This window comes from Schistocerca piceifrons, unplaced genomic scaffold, assembly GCF_021461385.2.
Source record: "Schistocerca piceifrons isolate TAMUIC-IGC-003096 unplaced genomic scaffold, iqSchPice1.1 HiC_scaffold_434, whole genome shotgun sequence".
Taxonomy (NCBI): Eukaryota; Metazoa; Arthropoda; class Insecta; order Orthoptera; family Acrididae; genus Schistocerca; species Schistocerca piceifrons.
The window spans coordinates 49,624-75,970 of NW_025728661.1; the positions used below are offsets into that span (position 1 = coordinate 49,624).

Genomic DNA, 26,347 nt, shown 5'->3' on the forward strand with positions numbered 1-26,347 from the left:
CTCTATTTCGTATGGCTTAGGTCGTGCATAATGGTCGTCGAAACTAAATTTCAGTGTGTTTGTACGGAAATGAGACTCCATCGTTACCACGTGTACATGACTAAATTCCTCGAGAAACGGCTAGTCCCACCGTGTTGACTCACCACTCGCCGCGGAGCTGGCCGGAACAGCGAGGACGTAAACAGCGCACGTCCGCTCACCTCGCCAGCCGCGAGAAGACTGCCACTCGGCCACGACTGCTCGTAACCCAAGTTTCCCTGGAATCGTGAAAAATCCAACCGGTCTGCGCAGAATGTTGACAGGAAACGAACTCCGTGCACTGATTACGGCAGGGCTACCATCGCTACGAGACGAGCCATTACGGAAACGTTAAAATCTTCGCCCGGACAGGGACTTGAACCCTGGACCCTTATGTTAAAAGCCTAATGCTCTACCGACTGAGCTATCCGGGCTCACGCTCGTTGTGGATGGAGCGGCTGCAAGCAATGTAAATAACTGGAACGCGTGTGTAGGCGTACTACGGTAATTTCTGGCTTCTGGCGCAACTGGCGACTTCACCGACTTCCCACTGACGCTGGTAGCAGCCCAACCACGGACCAGTGCCTCTTCTCCCTTTATTCCGGTGCCGACAGTAATTGCATCATGTGCCTGTTTTCCCCGATTACGTTCGGTCGAAGCTTCGGAAGGTGGGCGACAAACGACAGTTCGAAGGCCAAAACATGGAGCGTTGTGTGCGCAAAAACTTCCGTTCCGGTACCGGGAATCGAACCCGGGCCTCCTGGGTGAAAGCCAGGTATCCTAGCCACTAGACCACACCGGATTTGCTCGATAAGCGTGAGGTTTTCTCCGTCTCCTCTCGTATTTCGTGCTGAATCTGGACTCAGTGCAGTTCTCCGTTTGCGAGCATATTTGCGCCTACAGACTGGCATGGCGCACAGCCCGAAATTGACTATTCATTATTTTACTCCTAACAAGGGAGGAGAAAGATCAAAGTTGTACGTTGTCATAATTGGAAATAAACGTATTGACGCTGAGGCGTAGACTCCTTATGGATAACGAACGACAATTAAGTTCGTTCCCTAGCAACAGCAACACCGTTAATTCAGCCATGATGTACAGCAAATTAAATGCCCCGGGTGAGGATCGAACTCACGACCTTAAGATTATGAGACTTACGCGCTACCTACTGCGCTACCGAGGCACGTTGCAAGTAACGTTACAGGAAACTTGGTAAGTCTCTCATATTAGAGATAGACAGTTCGCGCTTTCTCAAGAATCTGTTGTGTTGCTACACGTGCTTTCCCTACTTGCTAGATTAAACTGCTGCCGCAGTTTTTTCAACGGAACGCAGCACTGCCCGAGGTTACAGTACATCGCCCTTGCGGCACCTGAACACAGCGGCCTGTTGGGACAGGCCGACGTCAGAGTTCAGAAATAGCATACGACCGTTCAAGTACGGTCTATTGCGTGCTGCGTGTATGGTTCCTCTCACAGCGAATCCTGCTATACATTCCTGAGGCTGACGCAGCTCAGGCGAGGAATCGGCGCGGCAGCATTATAGCGAGAACAGCAGAACGATGCATCGGCCGGGAATCGAACCCGGGCCGTCCGCATGCTAAGCGAGCATTCACCAATTTTTTTTTTTTCTTCTCATTTCTTTCGTTGCATTTGTTGGGGGCGGACGTCCGATGGCGCCCGTTCAAGTTCATCGTTGACTCGGTCTTTTATTACAGAGGGCAGATAACTCTCAGACCGAACACGCTGAGCTATCGTGCCGGCAAGCCTTAAGATTATGAGACTTACGCGCTGCCTACTGCACTACTGAGGCACATGCCATTGAACCAGCGATGCTCGTCAAGCTGCCCGTGCTTCCCGAGCACTTTTCTGCAGGGGAAAGTGGGATTGCCACCCAGCGACGTCGGATACAACCGAAAAAAGTGCTACACACGCGGAGTGCTCCACTACACTGCCTTAAAACGAATGCTCATCTCTATCGTGTGAGTAACCTTGCGGCCGCGGCGACTAGTCTTGCCCAAAGACGCAGCGTGCGTGGAGGCGCTACCCGAATGCGTGTGGATGCACCCTCCTACCTCGAAAAGCGCCTGCAGCTACTATCACCGTGGGCCGCTGCTGGCGGGCAGGAAGCCGACACAGCGGGGCGTTGCGAGTAGCGGCTGTGCGGTGGTGGTGTAATGGTGAGCATAGTTGCCTTCCAAGCAGTTGATCCGGGTTCGGTTCCCGGCCACCGCAAATGGCGCTAGTTTTTTTCGTATGAGTATGTGAGCCGGGTGCTGTTAAATGAAGGTTTTTTTCGTCGTAGCTCCACGCAGACCATCCTGTAGTATGTCCCGACTTGTCCCGACTTTGCTCGGCTGACGCGAAAGCTGACGCTTGGAATTCGCCCTTATCAAAAGGACAGGCACTATAAACGGCTGTGAGAGGCGAGGTGTGGAGAGGTACCAAAACGACAGGCAATCTGCGAAATTTTCTGCTCGTTGTTCTTAAACAAAAAAAAGAAAAATCCGACGCAGTCGGTAGGACTCGAACCTACGCTCCCAGAGGGAATCTGATTTCTAGTCAGACGCCTTAACCACTCGGCCACGACTGCTCGTAACCCAAGTTTCCCTGGAATCGTGAAAAATCCAACCGGTCTGCGCAGAATGTTGACAGGAAACGAACTCCGTGCACTGATTACGGCAGGGCTACCATCGCTACGAGACGAGCCATTACGGAAACGTTAAAATCTTCGCCCGGACAGGGACTTGAACCCTGGACCCTTAGGTTAAAAGCCTAATGCTCTACCGACTGAGCTATCCGGGCTCACGCTCGTTGTGGATGGAGCGGCTGCAAGCAATGTAAATAACTGGAACGCGTGTGTAGGCGTACTACGGTAATTTCTGGCTTCTGGCGCAACTGGCGACTTCACCGACTTCCCACTGACGCTGGTAGCAGCCCAACCACGGACCAGTGCCTCTTCTCCCTTTATTCCGGTGCCGACAGTAATTGCATCATGTGCCTGTTTTCCCCGATTACGTTCGGTCGAAGCTTCGGAAGGTGGGCGACAAACGACAGTTCGAAGGCCAAAACATGGAGCGTTGTGTGCGCAAAAACTTCCGTTCCGGTACCGGGAATCGAACCCGGGCCTCCTGGGTAAAAGCCAGGTATCCTAGCCACTAGACCACACCGGATTTGCTCGATAAGCGTGAGGTTTTCTCCGTCTCCTCTCGTATTTCGTGCTGAATCTGGACTCAGTGCAGTTCTCCGTTTGCGAGCATATTTGCGCCTACAGACTGGCATGGCGCACAGCCCGAAATTGACTATTCATTATTTTACTCCTAACAAGGGAGGAGAAAGATCAAAGTTGTACGTTGTCATAATTGGAAATAAACGTATTGACGCTGAGGCGTAGACTCCTTATGGATAACGAACGACAATTAAGTTCGTTCCCTAGCAACAGCAACGCCGTTAATTCAGCCATGATGTACAGCAAATTAAATGCCCCGGGTGAGGATCGAACTCACGACCTTAAGATTATGAGACTTACGCGCTACCTACTGCGCTACCGAGGCACGTTGCAAGTAACGTTACAGGAAACTTGGTAAGTCTCTCATATTAGAGATAGACAGTTCGCGCTTTCTCAAGAATCTGTTGTGTTGCTACACGTGCTTTCCCTACTTGCTAGATTAAACTGCTGCCGCAGTTTTTTCAACGGAACGCAGCACTGCCCGAGGTTACAGTACATCGCCCTTGCGGCACCTGAACACAGCGGCCTGTTGGGACAGGCCGACGTCAGAGTTCAGAAATAGCATACGACCGTTCAAGTACGGTCTATTGCGTGCTGCGTGTATGGTTCCTCTCACAGCGAATCCTGCTATACATTCCTGAGGCTGACGCAGCTCAGGCGAGGAATCGGCGCGGCAGCATTAGAGCGAGAACAGCAGAACGATGCATCGGCCGGGAATCGAACCCGGGCCGTCCGCATGCTAAGCGAGCATTCACCAATTTTTTTTTTTTTCTTCTCATTTCTTTCGTTGCATTTGTTGGGGGCGGACGTCCGATGGCGCCCGTTCAAGTTCATCGTTGACTCGGTCTTTTATTACAGAGGGCAGATAACTCTCAGACCGAACACGCTGAGCTATCGTGCCGGCAAGCCTTAAGATTATGAGACTTACGCGCTGCCTACTGCACTACTGAGGCACATGCCATTGAACCAGCGATGCTCGTCAAGCTGCCCGTGCTTCCCGAGCACTTTTCTGCAGGGGAAAGTGGGATTGCCACCCAGCGACGTCGGATACAACCGAAAAAAGTGCTACACACGCGGAGTGCTCCACTACACTGCCTTAAAACGAATGCTCATCTCTATCGTGTGAGTAACCTTGCGGCCGCGGCGACTAGTCTTGCCCAAAGACGCAGCGTGCGTGGAGGCGCTACCCGAATGCGTGTGGATGCACCCTCCTACCTCGAAAAGCGCCTGCAGCTACTATCACCGTGGGCCGCTGCTGGCGGGCAGGAAGCCGACACAGCGGGGCGTTGCGAGTAGCGGCTGTGCGGTGGTGGTGTAATGGTGAGCATAGTTGCCTTCCAAGCAGTTGATCCGGGTTCGGTTCCCGGCCACCGCAAATGGCGCTAGTTTTTTTCGTATGAGTATGTGAGCCGGGTGCTGTTAAATGAAGGTTTTTTTCGTCGTAGCTCCACGCAGACCATCCTGTAGTATGTCCCGACTTGTCCCGACTTTGCTCGGCTGACGCGAAAGCTGACGCTTGGAATTCGCCCTTATCAAAAGGACAGGCACTATAAACGGCTGTGAGAGGCGAGGTGTGGAGAGGTACCAAAACGACAGGCAATCTGCGAAATTTTCTGCTCGTTGTTCTTAAACAAAAAAAAGAAAAATCCGACGCAGTCGGTAGGACTCGAACCTACGCTCCCAGAGGGAATCTGATTTCTAGTCAGACGCCTTAACCACTCGGCCACGACTGCTCGTAACCCAAGTTTCCCTGGAATCGTGAAAAATCCAACCGGTCTGCGCAGAATGTTGACAGGAAACGAACTCCGTGCACTGATTACGGCAGGGCTACCATCGCTACGAGACGAGCCATTACGGAAACGTTAAAATCTTCGCCCGGACAGGGACTTGAACCCTGGACCCTTAGGTTAAAAGCCTAATGCTCTACCGACTGAGCTATCCGGGCTCACGCTCGTTGTGGATGGAGCGGCTGCAAGCAATGTAAATAACTGGAACGCGTGTGTAGGCGTACTACGGTAATTTCTGGCTTCTGGCGCAACTGGCGACTTCACCGACTTCCCACTGACGCTGGTAGCAGCCCAACCACGGACCAGTGCCTCTTCTCCCTTTATTCCGGTGCCGACAGTAATTGCATCATGTGCCTGTTTTCCCCGATTACGTTCGGTCGAAGCTTCGGAAGGTGGGCGACAAACGACAGTTCGAAGGCCAAAACATGGAGCGTTGTGTGCGCAAAAACTTCCGTTCCGGTACCGGGAATCGAACCCGGGCCTCCTGGGTGAAAGCCAGGTATCCTAGCCACTAGACCACACCGGATTTGCTCGATAAGCGTGAGGTTTTCTCCGTCTCCTCTCGTATTTCGTGCTGAATCTGGACTCAGTGCAGTTCTCCGTTTGCGAGCATATTTGCGCCTACAGACTGGCATGGCGCACAGCCCGAAATTGACTATTCATTATTTTACTCCTAACAAGGGAGGAGAAAGATCAAAGTTGTACGTTGTCATAATTGGAAATAAACGTATTGACGCTGAGGCGTAGACTCCTTATGGATAACGAACGACAATTAAGTTCGTTCCCTAGCAACAGCAACGCCGTTAATTCAGCCATGATGTACAGCAAATTAAATGCCCCGGGTGAGGATCGAACTCACGACCTTAAGATTATGAGACTTACGCGCTACCTACTGCGCTACCGAGGCACGTTGCAAGTAACGTTACAGGAAACTTGGTAAGTCTCTCATATTAGAGATAGACAGTTCGCGCTTTCTCAAGAATCTGTTGTGTTGCTACACGTGCTTTCCCTACTTGCTAGATTAAACTGCTGCCGCAGTTTTTTCAACGGAACGCAGCACTGCCCGAGGTTACAGTACATCGCCCTTGCGGCACCTGAACACAGCGGCCTGTTGGGACAGGCCGACGTCAGAGTTCAGAAATAGCATACGACCGTTCAAGTACGGTCTATTGCGTGCTGCGTGTATGGTTCCTCTCACAGCGAATCCTGCTATACATTCCTGAGGCTGACGCAGCTCAGGCGAGGAATCGGCGCGGCAGCATTAGAGCGAGAACAGCAGAACGATGCATCGGCCGGGAATCGAACCCGGGCCGTCCGCATGCTAAGCGAGCATTCACCAATTTTTTTTTTTTTCTTCTCATTTCTTTCGTTGCATTTGTTGGGGGCGGACGTCCGATGGCGCCCGTTCAAGTTCATCGTTGACTCGGTCTTTTATTACAGAGGGCAGATAACTCTCAGACCGAACACGCTGAGCTATCGTGCCGGCAAGCCTTAAGATTATGAGACTTACGCGCTGCCTACTGCACTACTGAGGCACATGCCATTGAACCAGCGATGCTCGTCAAGCTGCCCGTGCTTCCCGAGCACTTTTCTGCAGGGGAAAGTGGGATTGCCACCCAGCGACGTCGGATACAACCGAAAAAAGTGCTACACACGCGGAGTGCTCCACTACACTGCCTTAAAACGAATGCTCATCTCTATCGTGTGAGTAACCTTGCGGCCGCGGCGACTAGTCTTGCCCAAAGACGCAGCGTGCGTGGAGGCGCTACCCGAATGCGTGTGGATGCACCCTCCTACCTCGAAAAGCGCCTGCAGCTACTATCACCGTGGGCCGCTGCTGGCGGGCAGGAAGCCGACACAGCGGGGCGTTGCGAGTAGCGGCTGTGCGGTGGTGGTGTAATGGTGAGCATAGTTGCCTTCCAAGCAGTTGATCCGGGTTCGGTTCCCGGCCACCGCAAATGGCGCTAGTTTTTTTCGTATGAGTATGTGAGCCGGGTGCTGTTAAATGAAGGTTTTTTTCGTCGTAGCTCCACGCAGACCATCCTGTAGTATGTCCCGACTTGTCCCGACTTTGCTCGGCTGACGCGAAAGCTGACGCTTGGAATTCGCCCTTATCAAAAGGACAGGCACTATAAACGGCTGTGAGAGGCGAGGTGTGGAGAGGTACCAAAACGACAGGCAATCTGCGAAATTTTCTGCTCGTTGTTCTTAAACAAAAAAAAGAAAAATCCGACGCAGTCGGTAGGACTCGAACCTACGCTCCCAGAGGGAATCTGATTTCTAGTCAGACGCCTTAACCACTCGGCCACGACTGCTCGTAACCCAAGTTTCCCTGGAATCGTGAAAAATCCAACCGGTCTGCGCAGAATGTTGACAGGAAACGAACTCCGTGCACTGATTACGGCAGGGCTACCATCGCTACGAGACGAGCCATTACGGAAACGTTAAAATCTTCGCCCGGACAGGGACTTGAACCCTGGACCCTTAGGTTAAAAGCCTAATGCTCTACCGACTGAGCTATCCGGGCTCACGCTCGTTGTGGATGGAGCGGCTGCAAGCAATGTAAATAACTGGAACGCGTGTGTAGGCGTACTACGGTAATTTCTGGCTTCTGGCGCAACTGGCGACTTCACCGACTTCCCACTGACGCTGGTAGCAGCCCAACCAGGGACCAGTGCCTCTTCTCCCTTTATTCCGGTGCCGACAGTAATTGCATCATGTGCCTGTTTTCCCCGATTACGTTCGGTCGAAGCTTCGGAAGGTGGGCGACAAACGACAGTTCGAAGGCCAAAACATGGAGCGTTGTGTGCGCAAAAACTTCCGTTCCGGTACCGGGAATCGAACCCGGGCCTCCTGGGTGAAAGCCAGGTATCCTAGCCACTAGACCACACCGGATTTGCTCGATAAGCGTGAGGTTTTCTCCGTCTCCTCTCGTATTTCGTGCTGAATCTGGACTCAGTGCAGTTCTCCGTTTGCGAGCATATTTGCGCCTACAGACTGGCATGGCGCACAGCCCGAAATTGACTATTCATTATTTTACTCCTAACAAGGGAGGAGAAAGATCAAAGTTGTACGTTGTCATAATTGGAAATAAACGTATTGACGCTGAGGCGTAGACTCCTTATGGATAACGAACGACAATTAAGTTCGTTCCCTAGCAACAGCAACGCCGTTAATTCAGCCATGATGTACAGCAAATTAAATGCCCCGGGTGAGGATCGAACTCACGACCTTAAGATTATGAGACTTACGCGCTACCTACTGCGCTACCGAGGCACGTTGCAAGTAACGTTACAGGAAACTTGGTAAGTCTCTCATATTAGAGATAGACAGTTCGCGCTTTCTCAAGAATCTGTTGTGTTGCTACACGTGCTTTCCCTACTTGCTAGATTAAACTGCTGCCGCAGTTTTTTCAACGGAACGCAGCACTGCCCGAGGTTACAGTACATCGCCCTTGCGGCACCTGAACACAGCGGCCTGTTGGGACAGGCCGACGTCAGAGTTCAGAAATAGCATACGACCGTTCAAGTACGGTCTATTGCGTGCTGCGTGTATGGTTCCTCTCACAGCGAATCCTGCTATACATTCCTGAGGCTGACGCAGCTCAGGCGAGGAATCGGCGCGGCAGCATTAGAGCGAGAACAGCAGAACGATGCATCGGCCGGGAATCGAACCCGGGCCGTCCGCATGCTAAGCGAGCATTCACCAATTTTTTTTTTTTCTTCTCATTTCTTTCGTTGCATTTGTTGGGGGCGGACGTCCGATGGCGCCCGTTCAAGTTCATCGTTGACTCGGTCTTTTATTACAGAGGGCAGATAACTCTCAGACCGAACACGCTGAGCTATCGTGCCGGCAAGCCTTAAGATTATGAGACTTACGCGCTGCCTACTGCACTACTGAGGCACATGCCATTGAACCAGCGATGCTCGTCAAGCTGCCCGTGCTTCCCGAGCACTTTTCTGCAGGGGAAAGTGGGATTGCCACCCAGCGACGTCGGATACAACCGAAAAAAGTGCTACACACGCGGAGTGCTCCACTACACTGCCTTAAAACGAATGCTCATCTCTATCGTGTGAGTAACCTTGCGGCCGCGGCGACTAGTCTTGCCCAAAGACGCAGCGTGCGTGGAGGCGCTACCCGAATGCGTGTGGATGCACCCTCCTACCTCGAAAAGCGCCTGCAGCTACTATCACCGTGGGCCGCTGCTGGCGGGCAGGAAGCCGACACAGCGGGGCGTTGCGAGTAGCGGCTGTGCGGTGGTGGTGTAATGGTGAGCATAGTTGCCTTCCAAGCAGTTGATCCGGGTTCGGTTCCCGGCCACCGCAAATGGCGCTAGTTTTTTTCGTATGAGTATGTGAGCCGGGTGCTGTTAAATGAAGGTTTTTTTCGTCGTAGCTCCACGCAGACCATCCTGTAGTATGTCCCGACTTGTCCCGACTTTGCTCGGCTGACGCGAAAGCTGACGCTTGGAATTCGCCCTTATCAAAAGGACAGGCACTATAAACGGCTGTGAGAGGCGAGGTGTGGAGAGGTACCAAAACGACAGGCAATCTGCGAAATTTTCTGCTCGTTGTTCTTAAACAAAAAAAAGAAAAATCCGACGCAGTCGGTAGGACTCGAACCTACGCTCCCAGAGGGAATCTGATTTCTAGTCAGACGCCTTAACCACTCGGCCACGACTGCTCGTAACCCAAGTTTCCCTGGAATCGTGAAAAATCCAACCGGTCTGCGCAGAATGTTGACAGGAAACGAACTCCGTGCACTGATTACGGCAGGGCTACCATCGCTACGAGACGAGCCATTACGGAAACGTTAAAATCTTCGCCCGGACAGGGACTTGAACCCTGGACCCTTAGGTTAAAAGCCTAATGCTCTACCGACTGAGCTATCCGGGCTCACGCTCGTTGTGGATGGAGCGGCTGCAAGCAATGTAAATAACTGGAACGCGTGTGTAGGCGTACTACGGTAATTTCTGGCTTCTGGCGCAACTGGCGACTTCACCGACTTCCCACTGACGCTGGTAGCAGCCCAACCACGGACCAGTGCCTCTTCTCCCTTTATTCCGGTGCCGACAGTAATTGCATCATGTGCCTGTTTTCCCCGATTACGTTCGGTCGAAGCTTCGGAAGGTGGGCGACAAACGACAGTTCGAAGGCCAAAACATGGAGCGTTGTGTGCGCAAAAACTTCCGTTCCGGTACCGGGAATCGAACCCGGGCCTCCTGGGTGAAAGCCAGGTATCCTAGCCACTAGACCACACCGGATTTGCTCGATAAGCGTGAGGTTTTCTCCGTCTCCTCTCGTATTTCGTGCTGAATCTGGACTCAGTGCAGTTCTCCGTTTGCGAGCATATTTGCGCCTACAGACTGGCATGGCGCACAGCCCGAAATTGACTATTCATTATTTTACTCCTAACAAGGGAGGAGAAAGATCAAAGTTGTACGTTGTCATAATTGGAAATAAACGTATTGACGCTGAGGCGTAGACTCCTTATGGATAACGAACGACAATTAAGTTCGTTCCCTAGCAACAGCAACGCCGTTAATTCAGCCATGATGTACAGCAAATTAAATGCCCCGGGTGAGGATCGAACTCACGACCTTAAGATTATGAGACTTACGCGCTACCTACTGCGCTACCGAGGCACGTTGCAAGTAACGTTACAGGAAACTTGGTAAGTCTCTCATATTAGAGATAGACAGTTCGCGCTTTCTCAAGAATCTGTTGTGTTGCTACACGTGCTTTCCCTACTTGCTAGATTAAACTGCTGCCGCAGTTTTTTCAACGGAACGCAGCACTGCCCGAGGTTACAGTACATCGCCCTTGCGGCACCTGAACACAGCGGCCTGTTGGGACAGGCCGACGTCAGAGTTCAGAAATAGCATACGACCGTTCAAGTACGGTCTATTGCGTGCTGCGTGTATGGTTCCTCTCACAGCGAATCCTGCTATACATTCCTGAGGCTGACGCAGCTCAGGCGAGGAATCGGCGCGGCAGCATTAGAGCGAGAACAGCAGAACGATGCATCGGCCGGGAATCGAACCCGGGCCGTCCGCATGCTAAGCGAGCATTCACCAATTTTTTTTTTTTTCTTCTCATTTCTTTCGTTGCATTTGTTGGGGGCGGACGTCCGATGGCGCCCGTTCAAGTTCATCGTTGACTCGGTCTTTTATTACAGAGGGCAGATAACTCTCAGACCGAACACGCTGAGCTATCGTGCCGGCAAGCCTTAAGATTATGAGACTTACGCGCTGCCTACTGCACTACTGAGGCACATGCCATTGAACCAGCGATGCTCGTCAAGCTGCCCGTGCTTCCCGAGCACTTTTCTGCAGGGGAAAGTGGGATTGCCACCCAGCGACGTCGGATACAACCGAAAAAAGTGCTACACACGCGGAGTGCTCCACTACACTGCCTTAAAACGAATGCTCATCTCTATCGTGTGAGTAACCTTGCGGCCGCGGCGACTAGTCTTGCCCAAAGACGCAGCGTGCGTGGAGGCGCTACCCGAATGCGTGTGGATGCACCCTCCTACCTCGAAAAGCGCCTGCAGCTACTATCACCGTGGGCCGCTGCTGGCGGGCAGGAAGCCGACACAGCGGGGCGTTGCGAGTAGCGGCTGTGCGGTGGTGGTGTAATGGTGAGCATAGTTGCCTTCCAAGCAGTTGATCCGGGTTCGGTTCCCGGCCACCGCAAATGGCGCTAGTTTTTTTCGTATGAGTATGTGAGCCGGGTGCTGTTAAATGAAGGTTTTTTTCGTCGTAGCTCCACGCAGACCATCCTGTAGTATGTCCCGACTTGTCCCGACTTTGCTCGGCTGACGCGAAAGCTGACGCTTGGAATTCGCCCTTATCAAAAGGACAGGCACTATAAACGGCTGTGAGAGGCGAGGTGTGGAGAGGTACCAAAACGACAGGCAATCTGCGAAATTTTCTGCTCGTTGTTCTTAAACAAAAAAAAGAAAAATCCGACGCAGTCGGTAGGACTCGAACCTACGCTCCCAGAGGGAATCTGATTTCTAGTCAGACGCCTTAACCACTCGGCCACGACTGCTCGTAACCCAAGTTTCCCTGGAATCGTGAAAAATCCAACCGGTCTGCGCAGAATGTTGACAGGAAACGAACTCCGTGCACTGATTACGGCAGGGCTACCATCGCTACGAGACGAGCCATTACGGAAACGTTAAAATCTTCGCCCGGACAGGGACTTGAACCCTGGACCCTTAGGTTAAAAGCCTAATGCTCTACCGACTGAGCTATCCGGGCTCACGCTCGTTGTGGATGGAGCGGCTGCAAGCAATGTAAATAACTGGAACGCGTGTGTAGGCGTACTACGGTAATTTCTGGCTTCTGGCGCAACTGGCGACTTCACCGACTTCCCACTGACGCTGGTAGCAGCCCAACCACGGACCAGTGCCTCTTCTCCCTTTATTCCGGTGCCGACAGTAATTGCATCATGTGCCTGTTTTCCCCGATTACGTTCGGTCGAAGCTTCGGAAGGTGGGCGACAAACGACAGTTCGAAGGCCAAAACATGGAGCGTTGTGTGCGCAAAAACTTCCGTTCCGGTACCGGGAATCGAACCCGGGCCTCCTGGGTGAAAGCCAGGTATCCTAGCCACTAGACCACACCGGATTTGCTCGATAAGCGTGAGGTTTTCTCCGTCTCCTCTCGTATTTCGTGCTGAATCTGGACTCAGTGCAGTTCTCCGTTTGCGAGCATATTTGCGCCTACAGACTGGCATGGCGCACAGCCCGAAATTGACTATTCATTATTTTACTCCTAACAAGGGAGGAGAAAGATCAAAGTTGTACGTTGTCATAATTGGAAATAAACGTATTGACGCTGAGGCGTAGACTCCTTATGGATAACGAACGACAATTAAGTTCGTTCCCTAGCAACAGCAACGCCGTTAATTCAGCCATGATGTACAGCAAATTAAATGCCCCGGGTGAGGATCGAACTCACGACCTTAAGATTATGAGACTTACGCGCTACCTACTGCGCTACCGAGGCACGTTGCAAGTAACGTTACAGGAAACTTGGTAAGTCTCTCATATTAGAGATAGACAGTTCGCGCTTTCTCAAGAATCTGTTGTGTTGCTACACGTGCTTTCCCTACTTGCTAGATTAAACTGCTGCCGCAGTTTTTTCAACGGAACGCAGCACTGCCCGAGGTTACAGTACATCGCCCTTGCGGCACCTGAACACAGCGGCCTGTTGGGACAGGCCGACGTCAGAGTTCAGAAATAGCATACGACCGTTCAAGTACGGTCTATTGCGTGCTGCGTGTATGGTTCCTCTCACAGCGAATCCTGCTATACATTCCTGAGGCTGACGCAGCTCAGGCGAGGAATCGGCGCGGCAGCATTAGAGCGAGAACAGCAGAACGATGCATCGGCCGGGAATCGAACCCGGGCCGTCCGCATGCTAAGCGAGCATTCACCAATTTTTTTTTTTTTCTTCTCATTTCTTTCGTTGCATTTGTTGGGGGCGGACGTCCGATGGCGCCCGTTCAAGTTCATCGTTGACTCGGTCTTTTATTACAGAGGGCAGATAACTCTCAGACCGAACACGCTGAGCTATCGTGCCGGCAAGCCTTAAGATTATGAGACTTACGCGCTGCCTACTGCACTACTGAGGCACATGCCATTGAACCAGCGATGCTCGTCAAGCTGCCCGTGCTTCCCGAGCACTTTTCTGCAGGGGAAAGTGGGATTGCCACCCAGCGACGTCGGATACAACCGAAAAAAGTGCTACACACGCGGAGTGCTCCACTACACTGCCTTAAAACGAATGCTCATCTCTATCGTGTGAGTAACCTTGCGGCCGCGGCGACTAGTCTTGCCCAAAGACGCAGCGTGCGTGGAGGCGCTACCCGAATGCGTGTGGATGCACCCTCCTACCTCGAAAAGCGCCTGCAGCTACTATCACCGTGGGCCGCTGCTGGCGGGCAGGAAGCCGACACAGCGGGGCGTTGCGAGTAGCGGCTGTGCGGTGGTGGTGTAATGGTGAGCATAGTTGCCTTCCAAGCAGTTGATCCGGGTTCGGTTCCCGGCCACCGCAAATGGCGCTAGTTTTTTTCGTATGAGTATGTGAGCCGGGTGCTGTTAAATGAAGGTTTTTTTCGTCGTAGCTCCACGCAGACCATCCTGTAGTATGTCCCGACTTGTCCCGACTTTGCTCGGCTGACGCGAAAGCTGACGCTTGGAATTCGCCCTTATCAAAAGGACAGGCACTATAAACGGCTGTGAGAGGCGAGGTGTGGAGAGGTACCAAAACGACAGGCAATCTGCGAAATTTTCTGCTCGTTGTTCTTAAACAAAAAAAAGAAAAATCCGACGCAGTCGGTAGGACTCGAACCTACGCTCCCAGAGGGAATCTGATTTCTAGTCAGACGCCTTAACCACTCGGCCACGACTGCTCGTAACCCAAGTTTCCCTGGAATCGTGAAAAATCCAACCGGTCTGCGCAGAATGTTGACAGGAAACGAACTCCGTGCACTGATTACGGCAGGGCTACCATCGCTACGAGACGAGCCATTACGGAAACGTTAAAATCTTCGCCCGGACAGGGACTTGAACCCTGGACCCTTAGGTTAAAAGCCTAATGCTCTACCGACTGAGCTATCCGGGCTCACGCTCGTTGTGGATGGAGCGGCTGCAAGCAATGTAAATAACTGGAACGCGTGTGTAGGCGTACTACGGTAATTTCTGGCTTCTGGCGCAACTGGCGACTTCACCGACTTCCCACTGACGCTGGTAGCAGCCCAACCAGGGACCAGTGCCTCTTCTCCCTTTATTCCGGTGCCGACAGTAATTGCATCATGTGCCTGTTTTCCCCGATTACGTTCGGTCGAAGCTTCGGAAGGTGGGCGACAAACGACAGTTCGAAGGCCAAAACATGGAGCGTTGTGTGCGCAAAAACTTCCGTTCCGGTACCGGGAATCGAACCCGGGCCTCCTGGGTGAAAGCCAGGTATCCTAGCCACTAGACCACACCGGATTTGCTCGATAAGCGTGAGGTTTTCTCCGTCTCCTCTCGTATTTCGTGCTGAATCTGGACTCAGTGCAGTTCTCCGTTTGCGAGCATATTTGCGCCTACAGACTGGCATGGCGCACAGCCCGAAATTGACTATTCATTATTTTACTCCTAACAAGGGAGGAGAAAGATCAAAGTTGTACGTTGTCATAATTGGAAATAAACGTATTGACGCTGAGGCGTAGACTCCTTATGGATAACGAACGACAATTAAGTTCGTTCCCTAGCAACAGCAACGCCGTTAATTCAGCCATGATGTACAGCAAATTAAATGCCCCGGGTGAGGATCGAACTCACGACCTTAAGATTATGAGACTTACGCGCTACCTACTGCGCTACCGAGGCACGTTGCAAGTAACGTTACAGGAAACTTGGTAAGTCTCTCATATTAGAGATAGACAGTTCGCGCTTTCTCAAGAATCTGTTGTGTTGCTACACGTGCTTTCCCTACTTGCTAGATTAAACTGCTGCCGCAGTTTTTTCAACGGAACGCAGCACTGCCCGAGGTTACAGTACATCGCCCTTGCGGCACCTGAACACAGCGGCCTGTTGGGACAGGCCGACGTCAGAGTTCAGAAATAGCATACGACCGTTCAAGTACGGTCTATTGCGTGCTGCGTGTATGGTTCCTCTCACAGCGAATCCTGCTATACATTCCTGAGGCTGACGCAGCTCAGGCGAGGAATCGGCGCGGCAGCATTAGAGCGAGAACAGCAGAACGATGCATCGGCCGGGAATCGAACCCGGGCCGTCCGCATGCTAAGCGAGCATTCACCAATTTTTTTTTTTTCTTCTCATTTCTTTCGTTGCATTTGTTGGGGGCGGACGTCCGATGGCGCCCGTTCAAGTTCATCGTTGACTCGGTCTTTTATTACAGAGGGCAGATAACTCTCAGACCGAACACGCTGAGCTATCGTGCCGGCAAGCCTTAAGATTATGAGACTTACGCGCTGCCTACTGCACTACTGAGGCACATGCCATTGAACCAGCGATGCTCGTCAAGCTGCCCGTGCTTCCCGAGCACTTTTCTGCAGGGGAAAGTGGGATTGCCACCCAGCGACGTCGGATACAACCGAAAAAAGTGCTACACACGCGGAGTGCTCCACTACACTGCCTTAAAACGAATGCTCATCTCTATCGTGTGAGTAACCTTGCGGCCGCGGCGACTAGTCTTGCCCAAAGACGCAGCGTGCGTGGAGGCGCTACCCGAATGCGTGTGGATGCACCCTCCTACCTCGAAAAGCGCCTGCAGCTACTATCACCGTGGGCCGCTGCTGGCGGGCAGGAAGCCGACACAGCGGGGCGTTGCGAGTAGCGGCTGTGCGGTGGTGGTGTAATGGTGAGCATAGTTGCCTTCCAAGCAGTTGATCCGGGTTCGGTTCCCGGCCACCGCAAATGGCGCTAGTTTTTTTCGTATGAGTATGTGAGCCGGGTGCTGTTAAATGAAGGTTTTTTTCGTCGTAGCTCCACGCAGACCATCCTGTAGTATGTCCCGACTTGTCCCGACTTTGCTCGGCTGACGCGAAAGCTGACGCTTGGAATTCGCCCTTATCAAAAGGACAGGCACTATAAACGGCTGTGAGAGGCGAGGTGTGGAGAGGTACCAAAACGACAGGCAATCTGCGAAATTTTCTGCTCGTTGTTCTTAAACAAAAAAAAGAAAAATCCGACGCAGTCGGTAGGACTCGAACCTACGCTCCCAGAGGGAATCTGATTTCTAGTCAGACGCCTTAACCACTCGGCCACGACTGCTCGTAACCCAAGTTTCCCTGGAATCGTGAAAAATCCAACCGGTCTGCGCAGAATGTTGACAGGAAACGAACTCCGTGCACTGATTACGGCAGGGCTACCATCGCTACGAGACGAGCCATTACGGAAACGTTAAAATCTTCGCCCGGACAGGGACTTGAACCCTGGACCCTTAGGTTAAAAGCCTAATGCTCTACCGACTGAGCTATCCGGGCTCACGCTCGTTGTGGATGGAGCGGCTGCAAGCAATGTAAATAACTGGAACGCGTGTGTAGGCGTACTACGGTAATTTCTGGCTTCTGGCGCAACTGGCGACTTCACCGACTTCCCACTGACGCTGGTAGCAGCCCAACCACGGACCAGTGCCTCTTCTCCCTTTATTCCGGTGCCGACAGTAATTGCATCATGTGCCTGTTTTCCCCGATTACGTTCGGTCGAAGCTTCGGAAGGTGGGCGACAAACGACAGTTCGAAGGCCAAAACATGGAGCGTTGTGTGCGCAAAAACTTCCGTTCCGGTACCGGGAATCGAACCCGGGCCTCCTGGGTGAAAGCCAGGTATCCTAGCCACTAGACCACACCGGATTTGCTCGATAAGCGTGAGGTTTTCTCCGTCTCCTCTCGTATTTCGTGCTGAATCTGGACTCAGTGCAGTTCTCCGTTTGCGAGCATATTTGCGCCTACAGACTGGCATGGCGCACAGCCCGAAATTGACTATTCATTATTTTACTCCTAACAAGGGAGGAGAAAGATCAAAGTTGTACGTTGTCATAATTGGAAATAAACGTATTGACGCTGAGGCGTAGACTCCTTATGGATAACGAACGACAATTAAGTTCGTTCCCTAGCAACAGCAACGCCGTTAATTCAGCCATGATGTACAGCAAATTAAATGCCCCGGGTGAGGATCGAACTCACGACCTTAAGATTATGAGACTTACGCGCTACCTACTGCGCTACCGAGGCACGTTGCAAGTAACGTTACAGGAAACTTGGTAAGTCTCTCATATTAGAGATAGACAGTTCGCGCTTTCTCAAGAATCTGTTGTGTTGCTACACGTGCTTTCCCTACTTGCTAGATTAAACTGCTGCCGCAGTTTTTTCAACGGAACGCAGCACTGCCCGAGGTTACAGTACATCGCCCTTGCGGCACCTGAACACAGCGGCCTGTTGGGACAGGCCGACGTCAGAGTTCAGAAATAGCATACGACCGTTCAAGTACGGTCTATTGCGTGCTGCGTGTATGGTTCCTCTCACAGCGAATCCTGCTATACATTCCTGAGGCTGACGCAGCTCAGGCGAGGAATCGGCGCGGCAGCATTAGAGCGAGAACAGCAGAACGATGCATCGGCCGGGAATCGAACCCGGGCCGTCCGCATGCTAAGCGAGCATTCACCAATTTTTTTTTTTTTCTTCTCATTTCTTTCGTTGCATTTGTTGGGGGCGGACGTCCGATGGCGCCCGTTCAAGTTCATCGTTGACTCGGTCTTTTATTACAGAGGGCAGATAACTCTCAGACCGAACACGCTGAGCTATCGTGCCGGCAAGCCTTAAGATTATGAGACTTACGCGCTGCCTACTGCACTACTGAGGCACATGCCATTGAACCAGCGATGCTCGTCAAGCTGCCCGTGCTTCCCGAGCACTTTTCTGCAGGGGAAAGTGGGATTGCCACCCAGCGACGTCGGATACAACCGAAAAAAGTGCTACACACGCGGAGTGCTCCACTACACTGCCTTAAAACGAATGCTCATCTCTATCGTGTGAGTAACCTTGCGGCCGCGGCGACTAGTCTTGCCCAAAGACGCAGCGTGCGTGGAGGCGCTACCCGAATGCGTGTGGATGCACCCTCCTACCTCGAAAAGCGCCTGCAGCTACTATCACCGTGGGCCGCTGCTGGCGGGCAGGAAGCCGACACAGCGGGGCGTTGCGAGTAGCGGCTGTGCGGTGGTGGTGTAATGGTGAGCATAGTTGCCTTCCAAGCAGTTGATCCGGGTTCGGTTCCCGGCCACCGCAAATGGCGCTAGTTTTTTTCGTATGAGTATGTGAGCCGGGTGCTGTTAAATGAAGGTTTTTTTCGTCGTAGCTCCACGCAGACCATCCTGTAGTATGTCCCGACTTGTCCCGACTTTGCTCGGCTGACGCGAAAGCTGACGCTTGGAATTCGCCCTTATCAAAAGGACAGGCACTATAAACGGCTGTGAGAGGCGAGGTGTGGAGAGGTACCAAAACGACAGGCAATCTGCGAAATTTTCTGCTCGTTGTTCTTAAACAAAAAAAAGAAAAATCCGACGCAGTCGGTAGGACTCGAACCTACGCTCCCAGAGGGAATCTGATTTCTAGTCAGACGCCTTAACCACTCGGCCACGACTGCTCGTAACCCAAGTTTCCCTGGAATCGTGAAAAATCCAACCGGTCTGCGCAGAATGTTGACAGGAAACGAACTCCGTGCACTGATTACGGCAGGGCTACCATCGCTACGAGACGAGCCATTACGGAAACGTTAAAATCTTCGCCCGGACAGGGACTTGAACCCTGGACCCTTAGGTTAAAAGCCTAATGCTCTACCGACTGAGCTATCCGGGCTCACGCTCGTTGTGGATGGAGCGGCTGCAAGCAATGTAAATAACTGGAACGCGTGTGTAGGCGTACTACGGTAATTTCTGGCTTCTGGCGCAACTGGCGACTTCACCGACTTCCCACTGACGCTGGTAGCAGCCCAACCAGGGACCAGTGCCTCTTCTCCCTTTATTCCGGTGCCGACAGTAATTGCATCATGTGCCTGTTTTCCCCGATTACGTTCGGTCGAAGCTTCGGAAGGTGGGCGACAAAACGACAGTTCGAAGGCCAAAACATGGAGCGTTGTGTGCGCAAAACTTCCGTTCCGGTACCGGGAATCGAACCGGCCTCCTGGGTGAAAGCCAGGTATCCTAGCCACTAGACCCACACCGGATTTGCTCGATAAGCGTGAGGTTTTCTCCGTCTCCTCTCGTATTTCGTGCTGAATCTGGACTCAGTGCAGTTCTCCGTTTGCGAGCATATTTGCGCCTACAGACTGGCATGGCGCACAGCCCGAAATTGACTATTCATTATTTTACTCCTAACAAGGGAGGAGAAAGATCAAAGTTGTACGTTGTCATAATTGGAAATAAACGTATTGACGCTGAGGCGTAGACTCCTTATGGATAACGAACGACAATTAAGTTCGTTCCCTAGCAACAGCAACGCCGTTAATTCAGCCATGATGTACAGCAAATTAAATGCCCGGGTGAGGATCGAACTCACGACCTTAAGATTATGAGACTTACGCGCTACCTTACTGCGCTACCGAGGCACGTTGCAAGTAACGTTACAGGAAACTTGGTAAGTCTCTCATATTAGAGATAGACAGTTCGCGCTTTCTCAGAATCTGTTGTGTTGCTACACGTGCTTTCCCTACTTGCTAGATTAAACTGCTGCCGCAGTTTTTTCAACGGAACGCAGCACTGCCCGAGGTTACAGTACATCGCCCTTGCGGCACCTGAACACAGCGGCCTGTTGGGACAGGCCGACGTCAGAGTTCAGAAATAGCATACGACCGTTCAAGTACGGTCTATTGCGTGCTGCGTGTATGGTTCCTCTCACAGCGAATCCTGCTATACATTCCTGAGGCTGACGCAGCTCAGGCGAGGAATCGGCGCGGCAGCATTAGAGCGAGAACAGCAGAACGATGCATCGGCCGGGAATCGAACCCGGGCCGTCCGCATGCTAAGCGAGCATTCACCAATTTTTTTTTTTTCTTCTCATTTCTTTCGTTGCATTTGTTGGGGGCGGACGTCCGATGGCGCCCGTTCAAGTTCATCGTTGACTCGGTCTTTTATTACAGAGGGCAGATAACTCTCAGACCGAACACGCTGAGCTATCGTGCCGGCAAGCTTAAGATTATGAGACTTACGCGCTGCCTACTGCACTACTGAGGCACATGCCATTGAACCAGCGATGCTCGTCAAGCTGCCCGTGCTTCCCGAGCACTTTTCTGCAGGGGAAAGTGGGATGCCACCCAGCGACGTCGGATACAACCGAAAAAAGTGCTACACACGCGGAGTGCTCCACTACACTGCCTTAAACGAATGCTCATCTCTATCGTGTGAGTAACCTTGCGGCCGCGGCGACTAGTCTTGCCCAAAGACGCAGCGTGCGTGGAGCGCTACCCGAATGCGTGTGGATGCACCCTCCTACCTCGAAAAGCGCCTGCAGCTACTATCACCGTGGGCCGCTGCTGGCGGGCAGGAAGCCGACACAGCGGGGCGTTGCGAGTAGCGGCTGTGCGGTGGTGGTGTAATGGTGAGCATAGTTGCCTTCCAAGCAGTTGATCCGGGTTCGGTTCCCGGCCACCGCAAATGGCGCTAGTTTTTTTCGTATGAGTATGTGAGCCGGGTGCTGTTAAATGAAGGTTTTTTTCGTCGTAGCTCCACGCAGACCATCCTGTAGTATGTCCCGACTTGTCCCGACTTTGCTCGGCTGACGCGAAAGCTGACGCTTGGAATTCGCCCTTATCAAAAGGACAGGCACTATAAACGGCTGTGAGAGGCGAGGTGTGGAGAGGTACCAAAACGACAGGCAATCTGCGAAATTTTCTGCTCGTTGTTCTTAAACAAAAAAAAGAAAAATCCGACGCAGTCGGTAGGACTCGAACCTACGCTCCCAGAGGGAATCTGATTTCTAGTCAGACGCCTTAACCACTCGGCCACGACTGCTCGTAACCCAAGTTTCCCTGGAATCGTGAAAAATCCAACCGGTCTGCGCAGAATGTTGACAGGAAACGAACTCCGTGCACTGATTACGGCAGGGCTACCATCGCTACGAGACGAGCCATTACGGAAACGTTAAAATCTTCGCCCGGACAGGGACTTGAACCCTGGACCCTTAGGTTAAAAGCCTAATGCTCTACCGACTGAGCTATCCGGGCTCACGCTCGTTGTGGATGGAGCGGCTGCAAGCAATGTAAATAACTGGAACGCGTGTGTAGGCGTACTACGGTAATTTCTGGCTTCTGGCGCAACTGGCGACTTCACCGACTTCCCACTGACGCTGGTAGCAGCCCAACCAGGGACCAGTGCCTCTTCTCCCTTTATTCCGGTGCCGACAGTAATTGCATCATGTGCCTGTTTTCCCCGATTACGTTCGGTCGAAGCTTCGGAAGGTGGGCGACAAACGACAGTTCGAAGGCCAAAAACATGGAGCGTTGGTGTGCGCAAAAACTTCCGTTCCGGTACCGGAATCGAACCCGGGCCTCCTGGGTGAAAGCCAGGTATCCTAGCCACTAGACCACACCGGATTTGCTCGATAAGCGTGAGGTTTTCTCCGTCTCCTCTCGTATTTCGTGCTGAATCTGGACTCAGTGCAGTTCTCCGTTTGCGAGCATATTTGCGCCTACAGACTGCATGGCGCACAGCCCGAAATTGACTATTCATTATTTTACTCCTAACAAGGGAGGAGAAAGATCAAAGTTGTACGTTGTCATAATTGGAAATAAACGTATTGACGCTGAGGCGTAGACTCCTTATGGATAACGAACGACAATTAAGTTCGTTCCCTAGCAACAGCAACGCCGTTAATTCAGCCATGATGTACAGCAAATTAAATGCCCCGGGTGAGGATCGAACTCACGACCTTAAGATTATGAGACTTACGCGCTACCTACTGCGCTACCGAGCACGTTGCAAGTAACGTTACAGGAAACTTGGTAAGTCTCTCATATTAGAGATAGACAGTTCGCGCTTTCTCAAGAATCTGTTGTGTTGCTACACGTGCTTTCCCTACTTGCTAGATTAAACTGCTGCCGCAGTTTTTTCAACGGAACGCAGCACTGCCCGAGGTTACAGTACATCGCCCTTGCGGCACCTGAACACAGCGGCCTGTTGGGACAGGCCGACGTCAGAGTTCAGAAATAGCATACGACCGTTCAAGTACGGTCTATTGCGTGCTGCGTGTATGGTTCCTCTCACAGCGAATCCTGCTATACATTCCTGAGGCTGACGCAGCTCAGGCGAGGAATCGGCGCGGCAGCATTAGAGCGAGAACAGCAGAACGATGCATCGGCCGGGAATCGAACCCGGGCCGTCCGCATGCTAAGCGAGCATTCACCAATTTTTTTTTTTCTTCTCATTTCTTTCGTTGCATTTGTTGGGGGCGGACGTCGATGGCGCCCGTTCAAGTTCATCGTTGACTCGGTCTTTTATTACAGAGGGCAGATAACTCTCAGACCGAACACGCTGAGCTATCGTGCCGGCAAGCCTTAAGATTATGAGACTTACGCGCTGCCTACTGCACTACTGAGGCACATGCCATTGAACAGCGATGCTCGTCAAGCTGCCCCGTGCTTCCCGAGCACTTTTCTGCAGGGGAAAGTGGGATTGCCACCCAGCGACGTCGGATACAACCGAAAAAAGTGCTACACACGCGGAGTGCTCCACTACACTGCCTTAAAACGAATGCTCATCTCTATCGTGTGAGTAACCTTGCGGCCGCGGCGACTAGTCTTGCCCAAAGACGCAGCGTGCGTGGAGGCGCTACCCGAATGCGTGTGGATGCACCCTCCTACCTCGAAAAGCGCCTGCAGCTACTATCACCGTGGGCCGCTGCTGGCGGGCAGGAAGCCGACACAGCGGGGCGTTGCGAGTAGCGGCTGTGCGGTGGTGGTGTAATGGTGAGCATAGTTGCCTTCCAAGCAGTTGATCCGGGTTCGGTTCCCGGCCACCGCAAATGGCGCTAGTTTTTTTCGTATGAGTATGTGAGCCGGGTGCTGTTAAATGAAGGTTTTTTTCGTCGTAGCTCCACGCAGACCATCCTGTAGTATGTCCCGACTTGTCCCGACTTTGCTCGGCTGACGCGAAAGCTGACGCTTGGAATTCGCCCTTATCAAAAGGACAGGCACTATAACGGCTGTGAGAGGCGAGGTGTGGAGAGGTACCAAAACGACAGGCAATCTGCGAAATTTTCTGCTCGTTGTTCTTAAACAAAAAAAAGAAAAATCCGACGCAGTCGGTAGACTCGAACCTACGCTCCCAGAGGGAATCTGATTTCTAGTCAGACGCCTTAACCACTCGGCCACGACTGCTCGTAACCCAAGTTTCCCTGGAATCGTGAAAATCCAACCGGTCTGCGCCAGAATGTTGACAGGAAACGAACTCCGTGCACTGATTACGGCAGGGCTACCATCGCTACGAGACGAGCCATTACGGAAACGTTAAAATCTTCGCCCGGACAGGGACTTGAACCCTGGACCCTTAGGTTAAAAGCCTAATGCTCTACCGACTGAGCTATCCCGGGCTCACGCTCGTTGTGGATGGAGCGGCTGCAAGCAATGTAAATAACTGGAACGCGTGTGTAGGCGTACTACGGTAATTTCTGGCTTCTGGCGCAACTGGCGACTTCACCGACTTCCCACTGACGCTGGTAGCAGCCCAACCACGGACCAGTGCCTCTTCTCCTTTATTCCGGTGCCGACAGTAATTGCATCATGTGCCTGTTTTCCCCGATTACGTTCGGTCGAAGCTTCGGAAGGTGGGCGACAAACGACAGTTCGAAGGCCAAAACATGGAGCGTTGTGTGCGCAAAAACTTCCGTTCCGGGTACCGGGAATCGAACCCGGGCCTCCTGGGTGAAAGCCAGGTATCCTAGCCACTAGACCACACCGGATTTGCTCGATAAGCGTGAGGTTTTCTCCGTCTCCTCTCGTATTTCGTGCTGAATCTGGACTCAGTGCAGTTCTCCGTTTGCGAGCATATTTGCGCCTACAGACTGGCATGGCGCACAGCCCGAAATTGACTATTCATTATTTTACTCCTAACAAGGGAGGAGAAAGATCAAAGTTGTACGTTGTCATAATTGGAAATAAACGTATTGACGCTGAGGCGTAGACTCCTTATGGATAACGAACGACAATTAAGTTCGTTCCCTAGCAACAGCAACGCCGTTAATTCAGCCATGATGTACAGCAAATTAAATGCCCCGGGTGAGGATCGAACTCACGACCTTAAGATTATGAGACTTACGCGCTACCTACTGCGCTACCGAGGCACGTTGCAAGTAACGTTACAGGAAACTTGGTAAGTCTCTCATATTAGAGATAGACAGTTCGCGCTTCTCAAGAATCTGTTGTGTTGGCTACACGTGCTTTCCCTACTTGCTAGATTAAACTGCTGCCGCAGTTTTTTCAACGGAACGCAGCACTGCCCGAGGTTACAGTACATCGCCCTTGCGGCACCTGAACACAGCGGCCTGTTGGGACAGGCCGACGTCAGAGTTCAGAAATAGCATACGACCGTTCAAGTACGGTCTATTGCGTGCTGCGTGTATGGTTCCTCTCACAGCGAATCCTGCTATACATTCCTGAGGCTGACGCAGCTCAGGCGAGGAATCGGCGCGGCAGCATTAGAGCGAGAACAGCAGAACGATGCATCGGCCGGGAATCGAACCCGGGCCGTCCGCATGCTAAGCGAGCATTCACCAATTTTTTTTTTTTCTTCTCATTTCTTTCGTTGCATTTGTTGGGGGCGGACGTCCGATGGCGCCCGTTCAGTTCATCGTTGACTCGGTCTTTTATTACAGAGGGCAGATAACTCTCAGACCGAACACGCTGAGCTATCGTGCCGGCAAGCCTTAAGATTATGAGACTTACGCGCTGCCTACTGCACTACTGAGGCACATGCCATTGAACCAGCGATGCTCGTCAAGCTGCCCGTGCTTCCCGAGCACTTTTCTGCAGGGGAAAGTGGGATTGCCACCCAGCGACGTCGGATACAACCGAAAAAAGTGCTACACACGCGGAGTGCTCCACTACACTGCCTTAAAACGAATGCTCATCTCTATCGTGTGAGTAACTTGCCGGCCGCGGCGACTAGTCTTGCCCAAAGACGCAGCGTGCGTGGAGGCGCTACCCGAATGCGTGTGGATGCACCCTCCTACCTCGAAAAGCGCCTGCAGCTACTATCACCGTGGGCCGCTGCTGCGGGCAGGAAGCCGACACAGCGGGGCGTTGCGAGTAGCGGCTGTGCGGTGGTGGTGTAATGGTGAGCATAGTTGCCTTCCAAGCAGTTGATCCGGGTTCGGTTCCCGGCCACCGCAAATGGCGCTAGTTTTTTTCGTATGAGTATTGTGAGCCGGGTGCTGTTAAATGAAGGTTTTTTTCGTCGTAGCTCCACGCAGACCATCCTGTAGTATGTCCCGACTTGTCCGACTTTGCTCGGCTGACGCGAAAGCTGACGCTTGGAATTCGCCCTTATCAAAAGGACAGGCACTATAAACGGCTGTGAGAGGCGAGGTGTGGAGAGGTACCAAAACGACAGGCAATCTGCGAAATTTTCTGCTCGTTGTTCTTAAACAAAAAAAAGAAAAATCCGACGCAGTCGGTAGGACTCGAACCTACGCTCCCAGAGGGAATCTGATTTCTAGTCAGACGCCTTAACCACTCGGCCACGACTGCTCGTAACCCAAGTTTCCCTGGAATCGTGAAAAATCCAACCGGTCTGCGCAGAATGTTGACAGGAAA

The 26,347-nt window shown here is 52.3% G+C and overlaps 54 non-coding genes across 54 annotated transcripts; 11 read left to right on the top strand and 43 right to left on the bottom strand.

Moving 5' to 3' along the window:
• Window positions 1–379: 379 nt before the first annotated feature.
• Trnak-uuu lies at window positions 380–452 on the bottom strand. The gene has a single exon. It is a non-coding gene; the product is annotated as a tRNA-Lys (tRNA).
• A 296-nt stretch (window positions 453–748) lies between these two features.
• Trnae-uuc lies at window positions 749–820 on the bottom strand. Its single transcript has one exon. It is a non-coding gene; the product is annotated as a tRNA-Glu (tRNA).
• A 308-nt stretch (window positions 821–1,128) lies between these two features.
• Window positions 1,129–1,201, bottom strand: Trnam-cau. The gene has a single exon. It is a non-coding gene; the product is annotated as a tRNA-Met (tRNA).
• A 977-nt stretch (window positions 1,202–2,178) lies between these two features.
• On the top strand, window positions 2,179–2,250 carry Trnag-ucc. The gene has a single exon. It is a non-coding gene; the product is annotated as a tRNA-Gly (tRNA).
• A 276-nt stretch (window positions 2,251–2,526) lies between these two features.
• Trnas-aga lies at window positions 2,527–2,608 on the bottom strand. Its single transcript has one exon. It is a non-coding gene; the product is annotated as a tRNA-Ser (tRNA).
• A 139-nt stretch (window positions 2,609–2,747) lies between these two features.
• Window positions 2,748–2,820, bottom strand: Trnak-uuu. The gene has a single exon. It is a non-coding gene; the product is annotated as a tRNA-Lys (tRNA).
• Window positions 2,821–3,116: 296 nt separating this feature from the next.
• On the bottom strand, window positions 3,117–3,188 carry Trnak-uuu. The gene has a single exon. It is a non-coding gene; the product is annotated as a tRNA-Lys (tRNA).
• Window positions 3,189–3,496: 308 nt separating this feature from the next.
• On the bottom strand, window positions 3,497–3,569 carry Trnam-cau. Its single transcript has one exon. It is a non-coding gene; the product is annotated as a tRNA-Met (tRNA).
• A 978-nt stretch (window positions 3,570–4,547) lies between these two features.
• On the top strand, window positions 4,548–4,619 carry Trnag-ucc. Its single transcript has one exon. It is a non-coding gene; the product is annotated as a tRNA-Gly (tRNA).
• A 276-nt stretch (window positions 4,620–4,895) lies between these two features.
• On the bottom strand, window positions 4,896–4,977 carry Trnas-aga. Its single transcript has one exon. It is a non-coding gene; the product is annotated as a tRNA-Ser (tRNA).
• A 139-nt stretch (window positions 4,978–5,116) lies between these two features.
• Trnak-uuu lies at window positions 5,117–5,189 on the bottom strand. Its single transcript has one exon. It is a non-coding gene; the product is annotated as a tRNA-Lys (tRNA).
• A 296-nt stretch (window positions 5,190–5,485) lies between these two features.
• Trnae-uuc lies at window positions 5,486–5,557 on the bottom strand. Its single transcript has one exon. It is a non-coding gene; the product is annotated as a tRNA-Glu (tRNA).
• Window positions 5,558–5,865: 308 nt separating this feature from the next.
• On the bottom strand, window positions 5,866–5,938 carry Trnam-cau. The gene has a single exon. It is a non-coding gene; the product is annotated as a tRNA-Met (tRNA).
• Window positions 5,939–6,916: 978 nt separating this feature from the next.
• On the top strand, window positions 6,917–6,988 carry Trnag-ucc. The gene has a single exon. It is a non-coding gene; the product is annotated as a tRNA-Gly (tRNA).
• Window positions 6,989–7,264: 276 nt separating this feature from the next.
• Window positions 7,265–7,346, bottom strand: Trnas-aga. The gene has a single exon. It is a non-coding gene; the product is annotated as a tRNA-Ser (tRNA).
• Window positions 7,347–7,485: 139 nt separating this feature from the next.
• Window positions 7,486–7,558, bottom strand: Trnak-uuu. Its single transcript has one exon. It is a non-coding gene; the product is annotated as a tRNA-Lys (tRNA).
• Window positions 7,559–7,854: 296 nt separating this feature from the next.
• On the bottom strand, window positions 7,855–7,926 carry Trnae-uuc. Its single transcript has one exon. It is a non-coding gene; the product is annotated as a tRNA-Glu (tRNA).
• Window positions 7,927–8,234: 308 nt separating this feature from the next.
• Trnam-cau lies at window positions 8,235–8,307 on the bottom strand. Its single transcript has one exon. It is a non-coding gene; the product is annotated as a tRNA-Met (tRNA).
• A 977-nt stretch (window positions 8,308–9,284) lies between these two features.
• Trnag-ucc lies at window positions 9,285–9,356 on the top strand. The gene has a single exon. It is a non-coding gene; the product is annotated as a tRNA-Gly (tRNA).
• Window positions 9,357–9,632: 276 nt separating this feature from the next.
• Trnas-aga lies at window positions 9,633–9,714 on the bottom strand. Its single transcript has one exon. It is a non-coding gene; the product is annotated as a tRNA-Ser (tRNA).
• A 139-nt stretch (window positions 9,715–9,853) lies between these two features.
• On the bottom strand, window positions 9,854–9,926 carry Trnak-uuu. The gene has a single exon. It is a non-coding gene; the product is annotated as a tRNA-Lys (tRNA).
• A 296-nt stretch (window positions 9,927–10,222) lies between these two features.
• Window positions 10,223–10,294, bottom strand: Trnae-uuc. Its single transcript has one exon. It is a non-coding gene; the product is annotated as a tRNA-Glu (tRNA).
• A 308-nt stretch (window positions 10,295–10,602) lies between these two features.
• On the bottom strand, window positions 10,603–10,675 carry Trnam-cau. The gene has a single exon. It is a non-coding gene; the product is annotated as a tRNA-Met (tRNA).
• Window positions 10,676–11,653: 978 nt separating this feature from the next.
• On the top strand, window positions 11,654–11,725 carry Trnag-ucc. Its single transcript has one exon. It is a non-coding gene; the product is annotated as a tRNA-Gly (tRNA).
• Window positions 11,726–12,001: 276 nt separating this feature from the next.
• On the bottom strand, window positions 12,002–12,083 carry Trnas-aga. Its single transcript has one exon. It is a non-coding gene; the product is annotated as a tRNA-Ser (tRNA).
• Window positions 12,084–12,222: 139 nt separating this feature from the next.
• Trnak-uuu lies at window positions 12,223–12,295 on the bottom strand. Its single transcript has one exon. It is a non-coding gene; the product is annotated as a tRNA-Lys (tRNA).
• A 296-nt stretch (window positions 12,296–12,591) lies between these two features.
• Trnae-uuc lies at window positions 12,592–12,663 on the bottom strand. The gene has a single exon. It is a non-coding gene; the product is annotated as a tRNA-Glu (tRNA).
• A 308-nt stretch (window positions 12,664–12,971) lies between these two features.
• Window positions 12,972–13,044, bottom strand: Trnam-cau. The gene has a single exon. It is a non-coding gene; the product is annotated as a tRNA-Met (tRNA).
• Window positions 13,045–14,022: 978 nt separating this feature from the next.
• On the top strand, window positions 14,023–14,094 carry Trnag-ucc. Its single transcript has one exon. It is a non-coding gene; the product is annotated as a tRNA-Gly (tRNA).
• Window positions 14,095–14,370: 276 nt separating this feature from the next.
• On the bottom strand, window positions 14,371–14,452 carry Trnas-aga. The gene has a single exon. It is a non-coding gene; the product is annotated as a tRNA-Ser (tRNA).
• Window positions 14,453–14,591: 139 nt separating this feature from the next.
• On the bottom strand, window positions 14,592–14,664 carry Trnak-uuu. The gene has a single exon. It is a non-coding gene; the product is annotated as a tRNA-Lys (tRNA).
• A 296-nt stretch (window positions 14,665–14,960) lies between these two features.
• On the bottom strand, window positions 14,961–15,032 carry Trnae-uuc. Its single transcript has one exon. It is a non-coding gene; the product is annotated as a tRNA-Glu (tRNA).
• A 308-nt stretch (window positions 15,033–15,340) lies between these two features.
• On the bottom strand, window positions 15,341–15,413 carry Trnam-cau. Its single transcript has one exon. It is a non-coding gene; the product is annotated as a tRNA-Met (tRNA).
• Window positions 15,414–16,390: 977 nt separating this feature from the next.
• Trnag-ucc lies at window positions 16,391–16,462 on the top strand. Its single transcript has one exon. It is a non-coding gene; the product is annotated as a tRNA-Gly (tRNA).
• A 276-nt stretch (window positions 16,463–16,738) lies between these two features.
• Window positions 16,739–16,820, bottom strand: Trnas-aga. Its single transcript has one exon. It is a non-coding gene; the product is annotated as a tRNA-Ser (tRNA).
• A 139-nt stretch (window positions 16,821–16,959) lies between these two features.
• Trnak-uuu lies at window positions 16,960–17,032 on the bottom strand. Its single transcript has one exon. It is a non-coding gene; the product is annotated as a tRNA-Lys (tRNA).
• Window positions 17,033–17,328: 296 nt separating this feature from the next.
• Trnae-uuc lies at window positions 17,329–17,400 on the bottom strand. Its single transcript has one exon. It is a non-coding gene; the product is annotated as a tRNA-Glu (tRNA).
• A 308-nt stretch (window positions 17,401–17,708) lies between these two features.
• On the bottom strand, window positions 17,709–17,781 carry Trnam-cau. The gene has a single exon. It is a non-coding gene; the product is annotated as a tRNA-Met (tRNA).
• A 978-nt stretch (window positions 17,782–18,759) lies between these two features.
• Window positions 18,760–18,831, top strand: Trnag-ucc. Its single transcript has one exon. It is a non-coding gene; the product is annotated as a tRNA-Gly (tRNA).
• A 276-nt stretch (window positions 18,832–19,107) lies between these two features.
• On the bottom strand, window positions 19,108–19,189 carry Trnas-aga. The gene has a single exon. It is a non-coding gene; the product is annotated as a tRNA-Ser (tRNA).
• Window positions 19,190–19,328: 139 nt separating this feature from the next.
• Trnak-uuu lies at window positions 19,329–19,401 on the bottom strand. The gene has a single exon. It is a non-coding gene; the product is annotated as a tRNA-Lys (tRNA).
• A 674-nt stretch (window positions 19,402–20,075) lies between these two features.
• Window positions 20,076–20,150, bottom strand: Trnam-cau. Its single transcript has one exon. It is a non-coding gene; the product is annotated as a tRNA-Met (tRNA).
• Window positions 20,151–21,121: 971 nt separating this feature from the next.
• On the top strand, window positions 21,122–21,193 carry Trnag-ucc. The gene has a single exon. It is a non-coding gene; the product is annotated as a tRNA-Gly (tRNA).
• Window positions 21,194–21,469: 276 nt separating this feature from the next.
• On the bottom strand, window positions 21,470–21,551 carry Trnas-aga. Its single transcript has one exon. It is a non-coding gene; the product is annotated as a tRNA-Ser (tRNA).
• Window positions 21,552–21,690: 139 nt separating this feature from the next.
• On the bottom strand, window positions 21,691–21,763 carry Trnak-uuu. Its single transcript has one exon. It is a non-coding gene; the product is annotated as a tRNA-Lys (tRNA).
• A 298-nt stretch (window positions 21,764–22,061) lies between these two features.
• Trnae-uuc lies at window positions 22,062–22,132 on the bottom strand. The gene has a single exon. It is a non-coding gene; the product is annotated as a tRNA-Glu (tRNA).
• Window positions 22,133–22,438: 306 nt separating this feature from the next.
• On the bottom strand, window positions 22,439–22,512 carry Trnam-cau. Its single transcript has one exon. It is a non-coding gene; the product is annotated as a tRNA-Met (tRNA).
• A 974-nt stretch (window positions 22,513–23,486) lies between these two features.
• Trnag-ucc lies at window positions 23,487–23,558 on the top strand. The gene has a single exon. It is a non-coding gene; the product is annotated as a tRNA-Gly (tRNA).
• A 275-nt stretch (window positions 23,559–23,833) lies between these two features.
• Trnas-aga lies at window positions 23,834–23,914 on the bottom strand. The gene has a single exon. It is a non-coding gene; the product is annotated as a tRNA-Ser (tRNA).
• Window positions 23,915–24,053: 139 nt separating this feature from the next.
• On the bottom strand, window positions 24,054–24,127 carry Trnak-uuu. The gene has a single exon. It is a non-coding gene; the product is annotated as a tRNA-Lys (tRNA).
• Window positions 24,128–24,422: 295 nt separating this feature from the next.
• Window positions 24,423–24,495, bottom strand: Trnae-uuc. Its single transcript has one exon. It is a non-coding gene; the product is annotated as a tRNA-Glu (tRNA).
• Window positions 24,496–24,803: 308 nt separating this feature from the next.
• Trnam-cau lies at window positions 24,804–24,876 on the bottom strand. Its single transcript has one exon. It is a non-coding gene; the product is annotated as a tRNA-Met (tRNA).
• Window positions 24,877–25,851: 975 nt separating this feature from the next.
• On the top strand, window positions 25,852–25,923 carry Trnag-ucc. Its single transcript has one exon. It is a non-coding gene; the product is annotated as a tRNA-Gly (tRNA).
• Window positions 25,924–26,199: 276 nt separating this feature from the next.
• Window positions 26,200–26,281, bottom strand: Trnas-aga. Its single transcript has one exon. It is a non-coding gene; the product is annotated as a tRNA-Ser (tRNA).
• Window positions 26,282–26,347: the final 66 nt, after the last annotated feature.